Here is a 16,853-nt window from a genome sequence, read left to right as displayed (position 1 = left end):
TGTCACAATTTTCATTTGCTTATTAGTTGTTATGTAGCCAAGACACAGAATATTGATTCTACTCAACCTTATTTTAGAAACGCCATTATGATCACCACTTAAGTAAAATAATATTTATTTTTATCACTATTGGACTGATAGTTCATATGTACAAATATTTTAGAGACAACGAAATGGACAATTAAATTATTCGTAGACACATAAATTCATTTAATCCTACCATATCACATTAGTACATTACCGGAGGGAACATGCACCTAATCGTCTTTATTTACCAAGTAGTATAACTCTGACTGCCATGCACCATGATATTATTACTCAGAATGTTAATTACAAATGTTCATATGAAAAGTACAGAATGGTAGCCAGTGAAATGGACATATCTTTTGCTAAACTATGAAATCTTCAATGTACGTAATAATAGCCACACAAAGGAAAATTTAGACACTAATTTTTAAACTTGTAAAATGTGGAAAAGATATTGAGAGAGCATCAAAATCTCGGGCCAAATACAGAGAAGATGCTGAAAAAATTGAACAAAATAATTTATTATGCAGATCTTCAAAACGTTATCTTGTTGCCAAGACTGGACACATTTAAGGTAGCTATATTCACAAGTGTTTGACTGTCTACATGAGAGCTTCGTTCCTGTCGGGGGGAAAAGAAAAAAAATGTGCAAGCCGTTTGCAGCTGTCCGGCACGAGGCTCTCTTTAAAAGGAGCAAAGAAGAAAATAGTAGCACTTTTTACAATTTTTTCAAGTACAAGAGAGATTGTTCAAAATTACTCTATGGTTGGACAACTGCACGGTCCAGAACAAAAATTGGACATTCTTTTCATTTTTGATTTACACTGTTAATTCAAATTATGTAAGTACTAATGAAATTTTGATAAGATATTTTGAACAAGGCCATTCGTTTATGCCTTCTGATTCTTTCATCACAAAGTAGAACAGCCAGTGAAAAGAAGTGGATATAAAGTATATGATTTTGCAGACTTTGTAGATGCAGTAAAATCAGCATCTTACCAGACTGAGGTACTGCCAGTGGAGCTTCAGTATTTTTTTCATTTGGTCTGACTACTCATCACAATATAAATTGAACCTGATTCATTCAAGAACCTGTCTGCATGATATGGTTGAAAAATCGGTTTCCAGAGGATCATACAGTATGCAGTACAAAAATGACTTTCATGGTACATCATTCAACATAAACTTCCTGACTGGAGAAATAAACTGAAGGAAGGAACAGTTACCACGTCCTAAGCATCAACGAAAACCTCTTGGTTTCGCTGCTTAAAAAAAGAGGGACATAATTCGTAATTTGGGTGGAATAATGAAAAACAGACTGACATTTTGGGAGAATCTTCCAGTAAATGATGACTAAAATTTTATTATGTTCAAGTATCAATTATTTGGTATTAACTAACTTTTCAGTGTTTTGTTATTTTTTAGTTAATTTATTTAACTCAGTAATTTACGTAGAAGTGTTTTGTGAACTGTGCCCTTAGTAAATATAACCAAACATTTATTTTCAACTTCAATGTTGTACCTTTGCATCATTAATATAGACTATTAACAGAATGATTGGTAAATAAATTGCTGTCTTCACTAATTTTCTAGATAATATTTGTCTTAGATTGCAGTATTTTTTGCAATACTGCTATGCAGTATGTGTTGTAATTTATTAAAATAATAAAAATAATTAATAAAATAAAACAGAATTAATTTCACTTACTGGTTTTTTATGTACAATATTAGATACGCCTAATTTGCTAAGCATATCAGTATCTTCAACAATTAATAACAATACTTAGCAAATTAGGCGTATCTCAAATTGTCCACAAAAATGTAAGCTAATTAGCCTAAAATTGTATTCTATATATTTTGAATATATTTCAATAATGAATACGCTGAAAATTCCAATAAATTAACTTTAAAAGTAGGCGCGCTTTGATCATTCACTAAATCCTCAATACTGAAAAATATTCAAGTTTTGAGATACGGCCTTTTGGCTTGGGAGGGCAGCATAATATGTCCCCCTTCGTGCCAAACAACTTTTGTTTGAAGATTTGTCTTCTAACGCTACAAATGGCTGTGCTATTTGGGTTGCCTGTTTTAAATGCCGCACTCTGTATATCGTAATCAAGTATGAAATATGGTACGGTATACGGCATTTTCAGGACACAGAAGGTTAAAGGATGAAATACGCCACACATCTCCAACCCAATGTATCTGGTAGATCAAGCAATCCAAACATGAAACGACGTTACGTCGGAAGACTGGCTTGCGAGTGGCAACAAAAAATGAGCTGTGGCCTGTATAATTTGCTCTTGTTCGTTATTTGTACCTGTTGCTCCCACCAGATGAACAGATATGTCGAAATTAATATGTGCCGAGGTAATTTTTTCCCTCCTGATCGCACTAATGAACTACTGACCGGCGCTGAGTAAGTAAAGAGGAGTGGTTATTGAATGCTGCAATAGCGACTGACCCGGATAACTTTTTCAAGATCTTATGAGTGTTGCAAGTCTTCTTTGACATCGTTAAGTTGTTTGTGAACCCGCCATTATTATCCTTATGGTATAAAAAAGACGTCCATGCTCACGACTACCGATTATTATTATTGTTGCAAAACGTTCATTACCCAAGCTTCCTTCCCTTCCACAACAATACAAGGTGAGCATGTTTATAAAATCTTAATACAATTCGCAGTTATCTTGTATTTAAAAGCCCCATAGGGGTCACGGGATTGCGAAACAATCGCAGATTTTGTCCATACGTGCTGCTCACATTAACAGATTAATAACTTCATTTCCTAAAGAAAGTTCATTTTGAGGCCCTGGAGAAATATTGCGCTCCACATATTCTGACATGTGTTGAAATTCGATAGACCCTGCTCTGCGATATCGTTACTTGCATACATGACAATATGAAAATTCATGAAAGGCTTAAGGTAATTCTCATTTTTAATATTGTTTTCACAATTTGCCTCCAACGTTTGTGGCCGACATAGAACCGGTTGAGATTAGATACACCACACAATAGAATTGTACAACTAGAATAATTTCCATACCTATATTATTACTGCCTATACACTCGACGTAATGCTGATTCATAACTTGCCGCTACTTTGCAACTACAGGAGCCATTCATTCATTCTTTCATTTTTCCATTAGTTTATTCATTCAACAGTTTTTTGCATATGTTCGCTCTTTTAAGCATTCATCCGATCTCTTCTATCCATCTGTTAGATTTTACGTTTACTTCTATAATGATCGTTTATCAATTCAGATTTTCGTTTTCCCATCTCTCGGCACGTTTATCCATTCAGCTGCTTGTTTATCCATTCATTGGCAGGATTATTCGTTCACCCGCTCGTTTCTTCCTATATGTTTGCTATCAATTCAGCTGTTCGTTTTTCCATCTCTCAGCTCGTTTATCTGTTCACCCCCTTGTTTTCTTCTATAAATTTGCTTACCAATTTATCTTTTTGTTTTTCTATCTCTCGGCTCGTTTATCTATTCATTCGAATGTTTATCCATTCATCTGCACATTTATCAATCCATTTGCTCGTTTATCCGTTTACCCATATTCATTCATTCATTCATTCATTCATTCATTCATTCATTCATTCATTCATTCATTCATTCATTCATTCATTCATTCATTCATTCATTCATTCATCCCCTCGTTTATCTGTTGATCCCATTTTATAAAATCAACTGCTCGTTTATTCGTTCATTCCTCGTTTCCATTCATTTATTCTCTCATCTGTGTATTAATTCAGCTGTTCGTTTTTCCAGCTCTCGGCTCGTTTATCTATTTATTCACAAGTTTATTCATTCATCTGCATGTTTATCAATCCATTCGCCCGTTTATCCGTTCATCCGCTTGTTTCCTTCTATATGTTTATCAATTTAGCTGTTCGTTTTTCCATCTCTCAGCTCGTTTATCTATGCATCCGCACGTTTATCCATTTATCCGCTCGTTTATCCGTTCACCCCCTTGTTTCCTTCCATAAATTTGCTTACCAATTTATCTTTTTGTTTTTCTATCTCTCGGCTCGTTTATCTATTCATTCGAATTTTTATCCATTCATCTGCATGTTTATTAATCCATTTTCTCGTTTATCCGTTTACCCGTATTCATTCATTCATTTATTCATTCATTCATTCATCCCCTCGTTTATCTGTTGATCCCATTTTATAAAAAATCAAATGCTCGTTTATCCGTTCATACCTCGTTTCCATTCATTTGTTAATTTATTCTGTCATCTGTGTATTAATTCAACTGTTCGTTTATCCCTTCATGTTCTCGTTAGCTCATTCATCCAGCAGTTTAACCGTTCATTTGCTAGTTTGCATCCGTTTGTTTTTTCAATAACGTTTTTATCACTCGATTCCACTCATTTCAATTTGAATTATAAAATTACATAAGTTTATAAAGACTTTTAAAAAAGGGCTTTGTTTTGGGTTGATGCAAAAGTTTGTAGCGTTTTTACGCTGTGACAAAAGTCTTTATATGAAATGAATAGAACACAGAAATTAATCAGTAATATATTCTCGTACATATTCTATCTGGGGTAGATTTTCGATTCAGCGTCTGAAGAGATCTCCTGTTTGGAGTTAAGGAAGTCGTCAAGTTTGTAAAGCAACTTCGTTATCAAAGGAGTTCCTTTGAAGAATATCCTTAGTGGTCTAGTAATGATCATGATTTCCACGGGATCAGAGCTCTTTTTGAATAGATTTTTATTAAGTGTTTCATTTTGTTGCAAAATGGCTTAATGTAAGTTATATTTTTGACTGAGATATAAATAGCTAATGCAATTTAGCACTTTGATGTTTTGACTTCTTTATTCGATCCAATAACTTTATTTTTTTTATTTTGTTACATTTATTCCTTCTCTAGTTATATTTTAGAAGAAAATTGAAGTTTAAAATTTAAGAGGATCAAATTGTGGGTATACGGACATAAAATATTCCTGTTTCTTAATTAGAGAGTTACAGCTAAAACCTGTCGACTACTTCTGACACACTGAGATCTTGGAGGCATTCCGATGTGCCTATATGAATGTCTAGGTGTGCCACTTCAAATGTACACACTACAACGTTTGTCCGCCATTTTCCACCACAAATTTTGTTCGAACCAACCCCGGATATCGAACTCGAATCCGCCAGCTGAAAGGAGTCAATGACTTGATTCAGAAGTATTTGACATTGGAGAGCAAACATCAACAGTGGCATTTATATGGTAAAAGTATATTGAAGTGCAATAGTAGGTAGACTCAATTCAGAAAGCCGTCTACAGTCGGTTCCTCTGCGACCACAGCCTCCAGCACCTGCAGAACGCCGACTTGCTCGCCCATTATTCATCGCGTCTGTAGGTACAGGCCCTTATCGGAGCCGCCATCTCCTCCCACATTGCTGGGCAGAGCGATCTCTACCTGGAAATGGTTTAAACTCTGGGGGCAAAACTTATAAAAAGACTTTTGCTTTTCGCTCGTATAATTTGGATGGAAAGTAAAAGTGGTTTTCAACATCATAGATCACAAGAAAAGAGCATCAGGGGAATGGAGGTAGCAATTTCCAAGCCGTCTTTTTAAAATTGAGGTTTTTACATAAATCTCGGAGTTCACCGTTAGCTGAACGACTAAAATGTTGGATTTCTATGGCAGAGACCCGGGTGCAAATCCTGGAAAGTACAAGTGTTGTGTGTTAGAGACTAGATTTTTGTGTGTTTTTGTTTTCAAATTGATGTCACACAAAATCTGTATCAATTTCTTATCAGCACTATGTGAGCAATTGTGTGCCACAGATTAGTGGTTTCATACTAACTTGATCAATAGAACCAGAAAGTTCATGAATTTGTAAGTTACATGTTTTTCCAAGCGCTATAACAATATACTGATGAATTATATAATAATAATAATAATAATAATAATAATAATAATAATAATAATAATAATAATAATAATAATAATAGTAATAATAATAATCATCATAATAGTCCACCGCTGTGCAGTAACGGTTAGCATGTCTGACCGTGAAACAAGAGGGCCCGGGTTCAAACTCTGCTTGAGTCAATTTACCTGGTTGAGGTTTTTCAGGAGTTTTCTCTCAACATATTAAGAGCAAATACTAGTAACTTTCGGCGCCGGAGCCTGGACTCATTTCGCTGGCATAATCACCTTTATCTCACTCAGACGCTTAATGCTAATAATAATCAGCTATCTGGATTAGGCCTATTGACCTGTTCCGTCCCATCAGGCTGTTGTCACCTTGTCTTATAAAGTTTTTATTATATGGACCACTATGTCTTCTGTCTTAAATTTTTCTTAAAGGTTCCGCATATTCTTCCAAATTTGAGTAATTTATTATCTAGACCTATAGTCTATCTTCATTTTGATTATAAGAGATCTGAAATCCAAGAGCGTTAAAACCAGCAACCTGTTCAATAATCTAGTCATCGATTATAATTTTACCATAGGTAAATCGTACTGGGACCTTTTCCTTGAATGCCATCATTTTAATTTTTATAGTGTAAATATTTATGTGATATTCTGTCATCTCTTTGCTTAAGTCGGCCTGGTTGGCGCAGTTGGTATAGCGCTGGCCTTCTATACCAGAGGTTGCGGGTTTGATCCCGGGCCAGGTCGATGGCATTTAAGTGTGCTTAAATACGACAGGCTTATGTCAGTAGATTTACTGACATGTAAAAGAACTCCTGCGGGACAAAATTCCGGCACACCGACGAAGATGATATAACCTCGACAGTTGCGAGCATCGTTAAATAAAACAATATTTAACATTTCTTTTCTTTAAGTGTTCGCGTAGGCTTCCGCGGCTGGTGTACATGGTGTGTGGATAAGCTTCAGGGCTTCTACCGCGTAGAAGCCCTGAAGCTTATCCACACACCATTTCTTTTCTTAATTTATACATAGATATTTATTTTGTGAATTATCTTCTGAAATTCCGAAAACTGCCTGCTCGTCTGCAAATAGAATCGTATTTAAAGTCTTACTATTTAGGGTATTTTAACCCCTCCTGTGATTTTACATTGCCAACTTTTAATGACGTTATTTATGTATATACAAGTAAATACAGAAGGATGCTGGAGACATTGGGCAACCCTGTTTCACTCCCCGATTTATAACTTCTCTTCTATCGCTAATCTCTTTTCCATTCTCAATCGATATTGTTGTATTGATGTTGGGCTTTCTACAGCGTTTACTAGATGTCCGGGGTATCCTGACGATCCCATTACTTCCCAGAGCTTAGTCTCTTCTTATAACTTCATCGAAAGCCTTCACATAGTCCACGAAGACGATGTACTGTATATTGGAAACTAATTAGACTTCAGAGGTATACAAACAATAAAATTGTTCTTCCTCTGACGCATCGTCAAGTGAGATGTACTGCCTGATAACAAATGTACATATCAGCCAGAACCTCAATCAGAGGTAGATGTGATGTAATGTATGTATGTATGTATGTATGTATGTATGTATGTATGTATGTATGTATGTATGTATGTATGTATGTATGTATGTATGTATGTATGTATGTATGTAAGATATATGCATACAAGGTGGAGGTGATATAACTTTGCAGATTGAAGAGGGCCATTAAAATGAATAAAAACCTATTATATGTTTTGTAAGTGCATGGTTAATAAATTAGAAAAATAGTCTGTAAGTCTGCTTAGTTTGGCAACAACGCATCGCAAGCTCCCCTACGAATACACAGGAACTCGTTGTGAATAGACAAATTCCGTCCCTTAGTCACTTATATCAAGTTTGGGAAGAAATAATGGTACGTGCTAATCTTTTATTTAATTTGCAGGAAAACCGTCCATTTTATTTATAAACTGAAAAAAATAGATAAATCGTTCCTTATCATTTTATCTAATCATAAGAGTAAAAATCAGAATAGTGCGGACAGTACTTATAAATTAAACAGTGTTAACAACCAGGAAAAAATGATTATTTTTCTGACAAAAGTATTCAATAGCCACTAATATAGAATTAGAATCCTTTTGTTGTACTCTATCCAAGGGATAAACTATTAAAATATGCACAGTTATATTACTTTCACATTGTAGATCTATATGTAACCTATGCATTATACGTTATGTAGGCCTACGATTGTATTGTATGTAATGTATGCATTTTACGAAATGTATTTTAAGTATTATATATATATATATATATATATATATATAATGTATTGTATGTAATGTATGCATTGTACGAAATGTATGTACGTAATGTATATATTTTATGTACTATATGTACCTACTGAATTGAACGGGTTACATCAGCTTCTTGTCTATGCGGATGGCGTGAATATGTTAGGAGAAAATCCACAAACGATTAGGGAAAACACGGAAATTTTACTTGAAGCAAGTAAAGCGATAGGTTTAGAAGTAAACCCCGAAAAGACGAAATATATGATTATCTCTCGTGACCAGAATATTCTACGAAATGGAAATATAAAAATTGGAGACTTATCCTTCGAAGAAGTGGAAAAATTCAAATATGTTGGAGCAACACTAACAAATATAAATGACACTCGGGAGGAAATTAAACGCAGAGTTAATATGGGAAATGCGTGTTATTATTCGGTTGAGCAGCTCTTATCATCCAGTCTGCTGTCCAAAAATCTGAAAGTTAGAATTTATAAAACAGTTATATTACCGGTTCTTCTGTATGGTTGTGAAACTTGGACTCTCACTCTCAGAGAGGAACATAGGTTAAGGGTGTTTGAGAATAAGGTTCTTAGAAAAGTATTTGGAGCGAAAAGGGATGAAGTTACAGGAGAATGGAGAAAGTTACACAACGCAGAACTGCACGCATTGTATTCTTCACCTGACATAATATTAAATCCAGACGTTTGAAATGGGCAGGGCATGTAGCACGTATGGGGGATTCCAGAAATGCATATAGAGCGTTAGTTGGGAGGCCGGAGGGGAAAAAGACCTTTGGGCAGGCCGAGATGTAGGTGGGAGGATAATATTAAAATGGATTTGAGGGAGGTGGGATATGATGATAGAGACTGGATTAATCTTGCACAGGATAGGGACCGATGGCGGACTTATGTGAGGGCGGCAATGAACTTTGCGGGTTCCTTAAAAGCCATTGTAAGTAAGTATATGTACCTACTATATGTATTGTATGTAGTGTACTTGGGTATATATTTTATGTATCACATGTAACATTTGTATGTATACATGTATGTTCAGTACAGTAGGCCTATGTATATACAGACTGTGTGTTTTTTTTTTTTTTTGTAATTTTAATCATCACTTATATGTGTATCAAATTCATAATTTTATTATTTTTAATCAGTGATTTTACCTAATTCTCCATTAATTATTATTTAATTATTTACTTATTGCAGTTATTATATTTAAATATTTCGCTATAAACTCTCGAAGTTACGAACATGTTTGGCAATTCTACTAAACATTAAGTTCACTTCAGTCTTCATGTGTGAGAAACATTGATTTAGAAAAATATCCAAAACTTAAAAATGTCTCTTAATGTAAACGGTTACTTTCCCTTAAGAGACGCTTCGAATTAAAATACTGACTTGACGGGCTTGTAATTCAGTTTAATTGAATATTAATTAGAACATCGGTATAAAAACCTCGGCTGCATCACGATATTCTCTCTGCGACTGATAAGGAACAGCTCTGGTATCTGGTACAGCAATTAACACGGAGCGATATCCTTGAAGCACACAGACACGCTGCGAATGGTAGAGCACGGTTCTAGTAATTACTAGGTCTACAAGTAATGTTTATACTAGTATTAACTGCGCTAAGAGTTCACGATTGTCCCAAGATCATTTTTCAAGATAATAACAGCAATTTCCTTGGAAATCATTCTATTAATAACCGTTGCTTTTTGCAAACGCCTTTTAAACTTGTTGGCGAGAAACACGGATCTTGTAATGTGCACCGTGGTGAATCAACTAGAGTCCATATTAGGGAATCATACGAGACCTCAGCATCTCGAGGTGAAGTGGTACAGAATGTTTTCCTTCGGACAGAAAAGGAATATCGAAACACAGAAGTGTTCAGGTTCGAGTACTTATCCAGCCTCTCATTTATTAATAATAAAATATTACACCCACAGATACAATTACACTTAAAAGTTATTACCCTATTTCTGGCACGTGTTCTTAGAGTAATTGCAAATGATATGTGACATAATTTAGATTTCCTTCCCCACTGTCCAGAGTTCAAAAGAATTGTATCATTTTACAGAAAGTATTAAAAGGTAAGGTCAAAATGGTTAAGGAAGTGATAGAGAATCTGATTTGCTACAAAAAATGTTAATACCATTTTTCCTAATTTGTCTCCGTTTTCGAGTCGCACGATGGTAAACGTCCTTTGATTGTTACACTGTATAATCTCATTTGTATTTGAAGAGTCCACTGCAAGAATGATGGATGTCATTTGGAATACATTTTTCAGGAGAAACAATTGAAAGTTTGAAATGCTTAGCGCTCAAAGCTTAACTGTGATTTTCCGATCATTACTGGAAAATGACTATCAGTGTTAATGCCATATAACTCTCTATGTACATTATATATGTCTTAGGCTATGCATTGACAGTCTTGGTTCATTTTCGACAAGAAAGTGACATCCATCATTCTTGCAGTGGACTCTTCATTTTATTTCGCTAAGTATACGCTGTTGTGATAAGTGTACTGTATTTTATAGCCTACATTTTATTTCCCCAACTTACAGTGGTTAGGAACAGTTCAGTTTCTTGGCCTGCGTCGTCTCCAGACTTGACACCACTGGAATTCTATCTATGGAGCTACATAAAGAATCGTGTCTACAGTTCTGAGATATCAAATAAAGAAGATATATTTCCCAAAGATTCAAGCAATTGCAGGGAAGATACGAGAGCAGGGAGGGTGGAACTTGCACCGCGAGATTACACTGATTTATGTTCACGTGAGAGAGGAAAGCGTTTTGAACACCTCCTCCGATAGACTTGAATGAAACAACAGATTAGGTTATGCTTATTGAAGTAACTTACCACTTTAAATTAGCGAAATAAAATACCAAATGTGTTCATAGAGTATGGCACTCATAGGAAAGTTTACCATCGCACAACTCAAAAACGGAGACGAATTCGGAAGAATTATAGTATTATATTTTGCAACAAATCAGGTTCTTTATCACCTCCTTAACGACTGATCTTTCCTTTTGACACTCTGTATACAGAGTCGTCAGATAACTTTTACTATCTGAAATGTGTTCTTGATTTTTAGTTAGGTTTGCTTGAAAGGTTTATCCATAACATTTTCACGCCATTAATAGTATATTATGCAACGAGTCTATAATGGTATTAATTAAGACGCGAGCATGTTTATGAAACGAGCGTAAATTTTGAGTTTTTACAAATATCTTATCACCTTGCTACTTCACTGATAATGAAATGGTGACCATAAGTGTATTTTCAGCGAGTTTCCGAGTAGTGCAACAGGTGACAGGCATGGAGCACTTTTACATAGGCCGTGTTATTAATTTTTTGCAGGACTTTGGTTTGGCGATTTTAACCGCAAAGAAACACACAAAACTCAGGAAATGAACTCAATTTTTTAGAATATTGAAATTAACATGAACAGAATTTATTTTATTTTAATTACATGTTAGTGATTGAGTAGTTTGTGCCTGCCGTTTTAGATTGCTCCTTTCAAGGTTTGCGAGTTGATGCGCGTAAAATATTAATCAATATCGCATATGCTTAGTTGAAAATCAATATTTGGAATAACATAATGAATGTATGTCATTAAGGTACAGTTACGTCACAGGTAATGAGCGTATTATAGTATGGCCGAGCATAAAGAGTATTATGAAATGAGCAGGACAAAGTTCTTGTGTGATAAAATATTTCTGATATATCAAAGTCAATTTAGTTTCTTTTTAAATGATACTCTAAAATGTTAATTAAATATTAACATTAAAGAGAAGTTCCAGAGAAACCGAAAGACATATGCATCGTGCTCAGTAAACCTGTAAGTCATTTGTACTCCTCCAGGGCTTCGTTAATAACCCTGTTGTCCATCACTCTGGTCTTCCATTCTCACAAGGGGATTGTTAATGAGATCATAAAGCAACCTTTTCTCAAACTGCGCACATAGATATCCATAATGGATAGAAAAGTATAATATATAAATAATTAAGGGGTGCGATGAGTGAAATTTCTAATTTCTACAAATTTTCATCTATGCACAGGCTTTATTTTTTTCAACAAACCATACTCCTGCTATAGATAGTAAGGCATACAAATTCCTTCATTCTCAGTTAAATAGTTTTTGATTTATTCAAATTGTAACAAATCCATATTTTCAAAAGACATCTCATCCTACAAAATGTAAATATCATGTTCGAATTTTTGCAAAAAAATCTATAACATGTGCATAAAGACACTGGGTTCAGAATTTTAAATTTAAATCTACGAATAGAGAAAAAAAATTGCATTCAGTCAATTTAAAATTTTCATTTTTTATGGTCAACAAGGCGCGTTTCATTTTTATTTTAAAAGTATTTAATCTATCAAAAAAAAAAAAAAAAGAAAAAGAAAAAAGGAACTGGGTTTCATTAACCACAATTAATAGAATATTCAGTGAAATTTTCTTGTTCCTAACATCAAAACTGTGAGAGAGCCTTTACACATGATAAAATGTGATGACTGATGAAAATAGAAAATGTGAGAAAGCAGTTTTTAAAGTTTGCATAACATTCAAACATGATCTAATATTTTATGGTTCCAAGCGCACCACAGCACAGTCAACATATAAAAAGGCCATTGCTAATTCATTTTTCAGAAAAATAATGCCTGGAGAACTTCGCAGGTGATATACAAATAATAATATTATGTTCGCAAACAAGCATTTTATAGTTTCCTTGACAATGTAGTCTATCTATGTACTTGCAAAATGTTAGCAAAAATATTCCCCATGTTCGTTACTGACAACACCAAGAGTCTGTGGGGTGGAATTCAAATGTGAGTGTAGGACATACATCATGAGTAACATTTTAGACTCCCTCGCCTGATCGGTTTTCAAATAATTGATTTATAATTTACCAAAAAATTTGTAGGAGACATTTGATCGAAAACTTTGCTAGTTTCACTTCAGTCAAAATTGAACTGTTGAAAGTTGCGAGTTTTACAATTTCTCTTATTTCTATCCTGAAAATTGTTTTTTTTTTTTCATTAAAATGGGATAATTTCTTTTCAGATACGGGGACCCAGGGTTCCTACTCCTTATTCACATGTAACCTTAACGAAATATTGTAGTTATTTTTTTCTTACGTTACTGGCAGAGACCTGCGTCTTCTGTTTTATTTATTCGTGAAAATCTGTGTTGTTTGTGAAGGAATTCACGGATCTTTTTAAGAATTTCCCGTCATTTTTAAATTGAGTTAGATTTTTTTTAAAAGACGTCCACAATACTGTACTTTCACAGTTTTTCGGTGATACTATAATATACTTAAATATTATTATTATTATTATTATTATTATTATTATTATTATTATTATTATTATTTATTTTTAAAGTTCATTTTGAAGACTTTATGTGGAAAACATCTTCTTGCATTTAAATCAATTATCGAAGGACAATAATGAATTTTAATTAATAAAAACGTTTTTAATTGTGTATTGTGCAGGATTCAGCTTGCAGATGGAGGAGACGGCATAGATGCGAATATATATTGAATAAGCAGTCGCGGGCAGCCCATAAGGGGTGGTTCTCCAACTTGGGGATTGGGCGAAGGGTTAACAACCCATCACCGTAAAAAAAAGAGCTTGTTACTAAACCCCAACATAAGCCTCGGAATGAGACTGATTCTTTGGCACGATTACAGCAAAGGAATAATGTTATGAGAAAATCCACTAGGGAAAACATGGGAATATTACTTGAAGCAGGTAAAGAGGTAGCTTTGGAAGTAAATCCCAAAAAGATAAAGTATAAGATTGTATCTCGTGACCAGAACACAGTATGAAATGGAAATATAAAAATTGGAAATTTATCCTTTGAAGAGGTGGAAAAATTTTAATATCTTGAACCAACAGTATCAAAATATAAATCACACTCGGGAGGAAATTAAACGCAAAATAACTATGGCAAATGCCTGTTGTTATTATGCTATCCTTACACCTATGTGAAATTCCCTGATGTTTATACAGAGACCATTCCAAAATTCATTGATCGAAGTTAATCCATTCTGGAGTAATCAATTTCTTTCCTAAAAGTATGTAATTTTTCACTAAGTTTCGTAACAGATAAATTGTTATATGAGTATAATCCACAGTTTGGAAGATGCACAGATTGGGTTTGCAGTAAAATCTTCACTTTTCACAGGCATTTGGTCTCTGTATAAACATCAGGGTGTTCCACATAAGTATGACAGGATTGAAACATCGCTTATGGAGGGATGGCCTTAAACTTTTGGTGGAACCTGTACTTTTTAAATCCCTTTTCGCTACTGCCACTACCACTAATACTTTACATTCCGATTCTGGTTTAACGTAATTTTCTCTGAATGGATAGGCTATTGATTATAATTAACTGCAAAGAAAACAGAGTTACCTGTATATAACCTCCCCTAAATCTGTTTCTTCCAGTAAAAATTATACTTATATTAGACATGGAAGCCCAACGTATTTTAGTCGCTTGACTGACGATGCACCATAATGTGAATTTGCAATTATCACTTGAGCCAAATGAGATAGTATTGCGTAAGGAAACTGTAAGTAGCTAATGCCGTCACGAGCCCTTCGTAACATGGCAAACTGAAACCCTGAGACTGCAGTTCTGCGTTCTTGGCTCGATTTGAATCGCATGACATATAGGCTGTCCGTCACACAAGGTCAGCCTTAGGGGTGGGCGAAGTGGGTGACCGCCCGGGGCGCCAGACCCGTCGGGGGGCGCGCCCAGGGTCTGGATTGTCACGCTGCTCTTGACCCTCAATTAGACGCACGCTTTCAGTTCTCCCTCGCGTTCAAAATGAAGTTATCCGGGGAGGCTCCGTTTGACCCTTTGCCCAGGGCGTCGGAAGGTCTCCGGCGCGAGTACACACCTCTTTCCCACACTTAACGTCGCCAAACAGTTTTACTGACACTTTGACCTTCTTTGCAGATATTATATTTATATTTCTATAATTGCACGGCAATTAGCGAGAAATAAAGTTTTAATAGCCCGGTATCTGCATGTTTCAGGGCGGCCAGAACGAATTTAATGCAAATTTAGTGGCTGTGGGCTCTTTCTCATGACAAGGACAGTGTAATTGCTACAATTTATTAGCCCAAATGATGGTTACAACAACAAGTGTATTATAAATAAGGAACTTCTTAATACTGAAGCGTTTAGAACAGGTACAAGCTGTTTGCCATATTTAAATAACAGCTACAAAACAACTCAAATGGACTTTCTCGTTCCCGTCAATTTAGTCAGAAGAAAAAAATTCTCCATTATCTAATGCCAATTTTAATTCAGTGCTCTTTAAAACAAGATCCGAATCTCTATAGGTACTTGTTACGTATTTAGAAGAGAGTACATTCGAATCTGGAAGGACAGACCACACTTTTAAGTTATAGATCTCACGTCTTAATGCGTCCTCATAGAAATCGATTTCGATTGTAACTTCTTACATTTAGTTTTTAATTAAAAACTAAATTACTAAAGAATTTAGTCATTTTTAATAACAGGGTAATTATAATAAGATATTAAATTGTTTAAGAAGGACTTGCACATGATGGGGCCTATATGGCACACGAGGAAAACATAATATTCTATGTAAAGTTAATAAGTGATGACAAACAACTATAAAACTCTATATTGCTTTACAAGACCAAGAAGATTGGCAGTCGCGCATTTCCGCCTTGCAACTGGACATGACTGCTTGGCGCAGCATCTCCACCGTTTCGGTATTTATCAACATCCAACCTGTACCCTTTGTGACCTTCAAGAAGCGATGAATAGGGATCATCTCCTACGCTGCCCAGCTCTAAAATCACTGACAGAATGTGCCAGATACTGGGAAGCGAGAAGCCTCATCCCTCTGTTTAGTTCTTTAAGGATTTTGCTTAGTTCCTTTATTAGATTTAATTTTCGGTTGTATCAAGTTACATTGTTTTAATCTTGTGGTTGTGTTTAGGTCAAAGATAAGTTATCTATGTACCTGTCATTCGAATAAATAAATATTGCTTTACAGAATACAGTTGATGCAGTCTAGCAAAACAAGACACTTAAAGCAGAGCTCTGCTTAAAGATTGCATATACAGTATACGATTTTTATTTGGAAGTGGAGGATAGGACACTGCAAGATTACTACATTATAAATCATATTAGTGGGGAGTTAAGGATTTTTAGCATAATTTTATATTAGTTATATTTGAAAACAGCCGATCATGATAGTGAGACCACAGGAAACCGAATCTCTAAAATGTTTTCGCAGTAGAATATAGATCCGTTTTCATAAACCAATGTTAAATCTACATAATTACATTCCTACATTCTAAGATTACATAATTTATAGTTTTATAGAAATATTTCATCCAAAAATTCAGATTTTATAAATACAAAAACAAGATTAGAAATTAAACAGTATGAATACAGTAGTTACAGTATTTTGTGTAAATTTGTGAAATAATTAATTGCAAAATGTATCTTAAACTACACATATTTTTCGGTACATGTTATAAGAATTCATTCATTCATTCTCTCCTCTATTTCTGTCCATTTCATGTCAATTTGCAATCCTGCGCCCGTGTTCGAATGAGTGTGCATCACGAACAAAGTGACAGAAATCGAATGTAAAAAACCAGG

Source organism: Periplaneta americana, chromosome 9 (assembly GCF_040183065.1).
Source record: "Periplaneta americana isolate PAMFEO1 chromosome 9, P.americana_PAMFEO1_priV1, whole genome shotgun sequence".
NCBI lineage: Eukaryota > Metazoa > Arthropoda > Insecta > Blattodea > Blattidae > Periplaneta > Periplaneta americana.
This window is presented reverse-complemented; position numbering follows the sequence as displayed.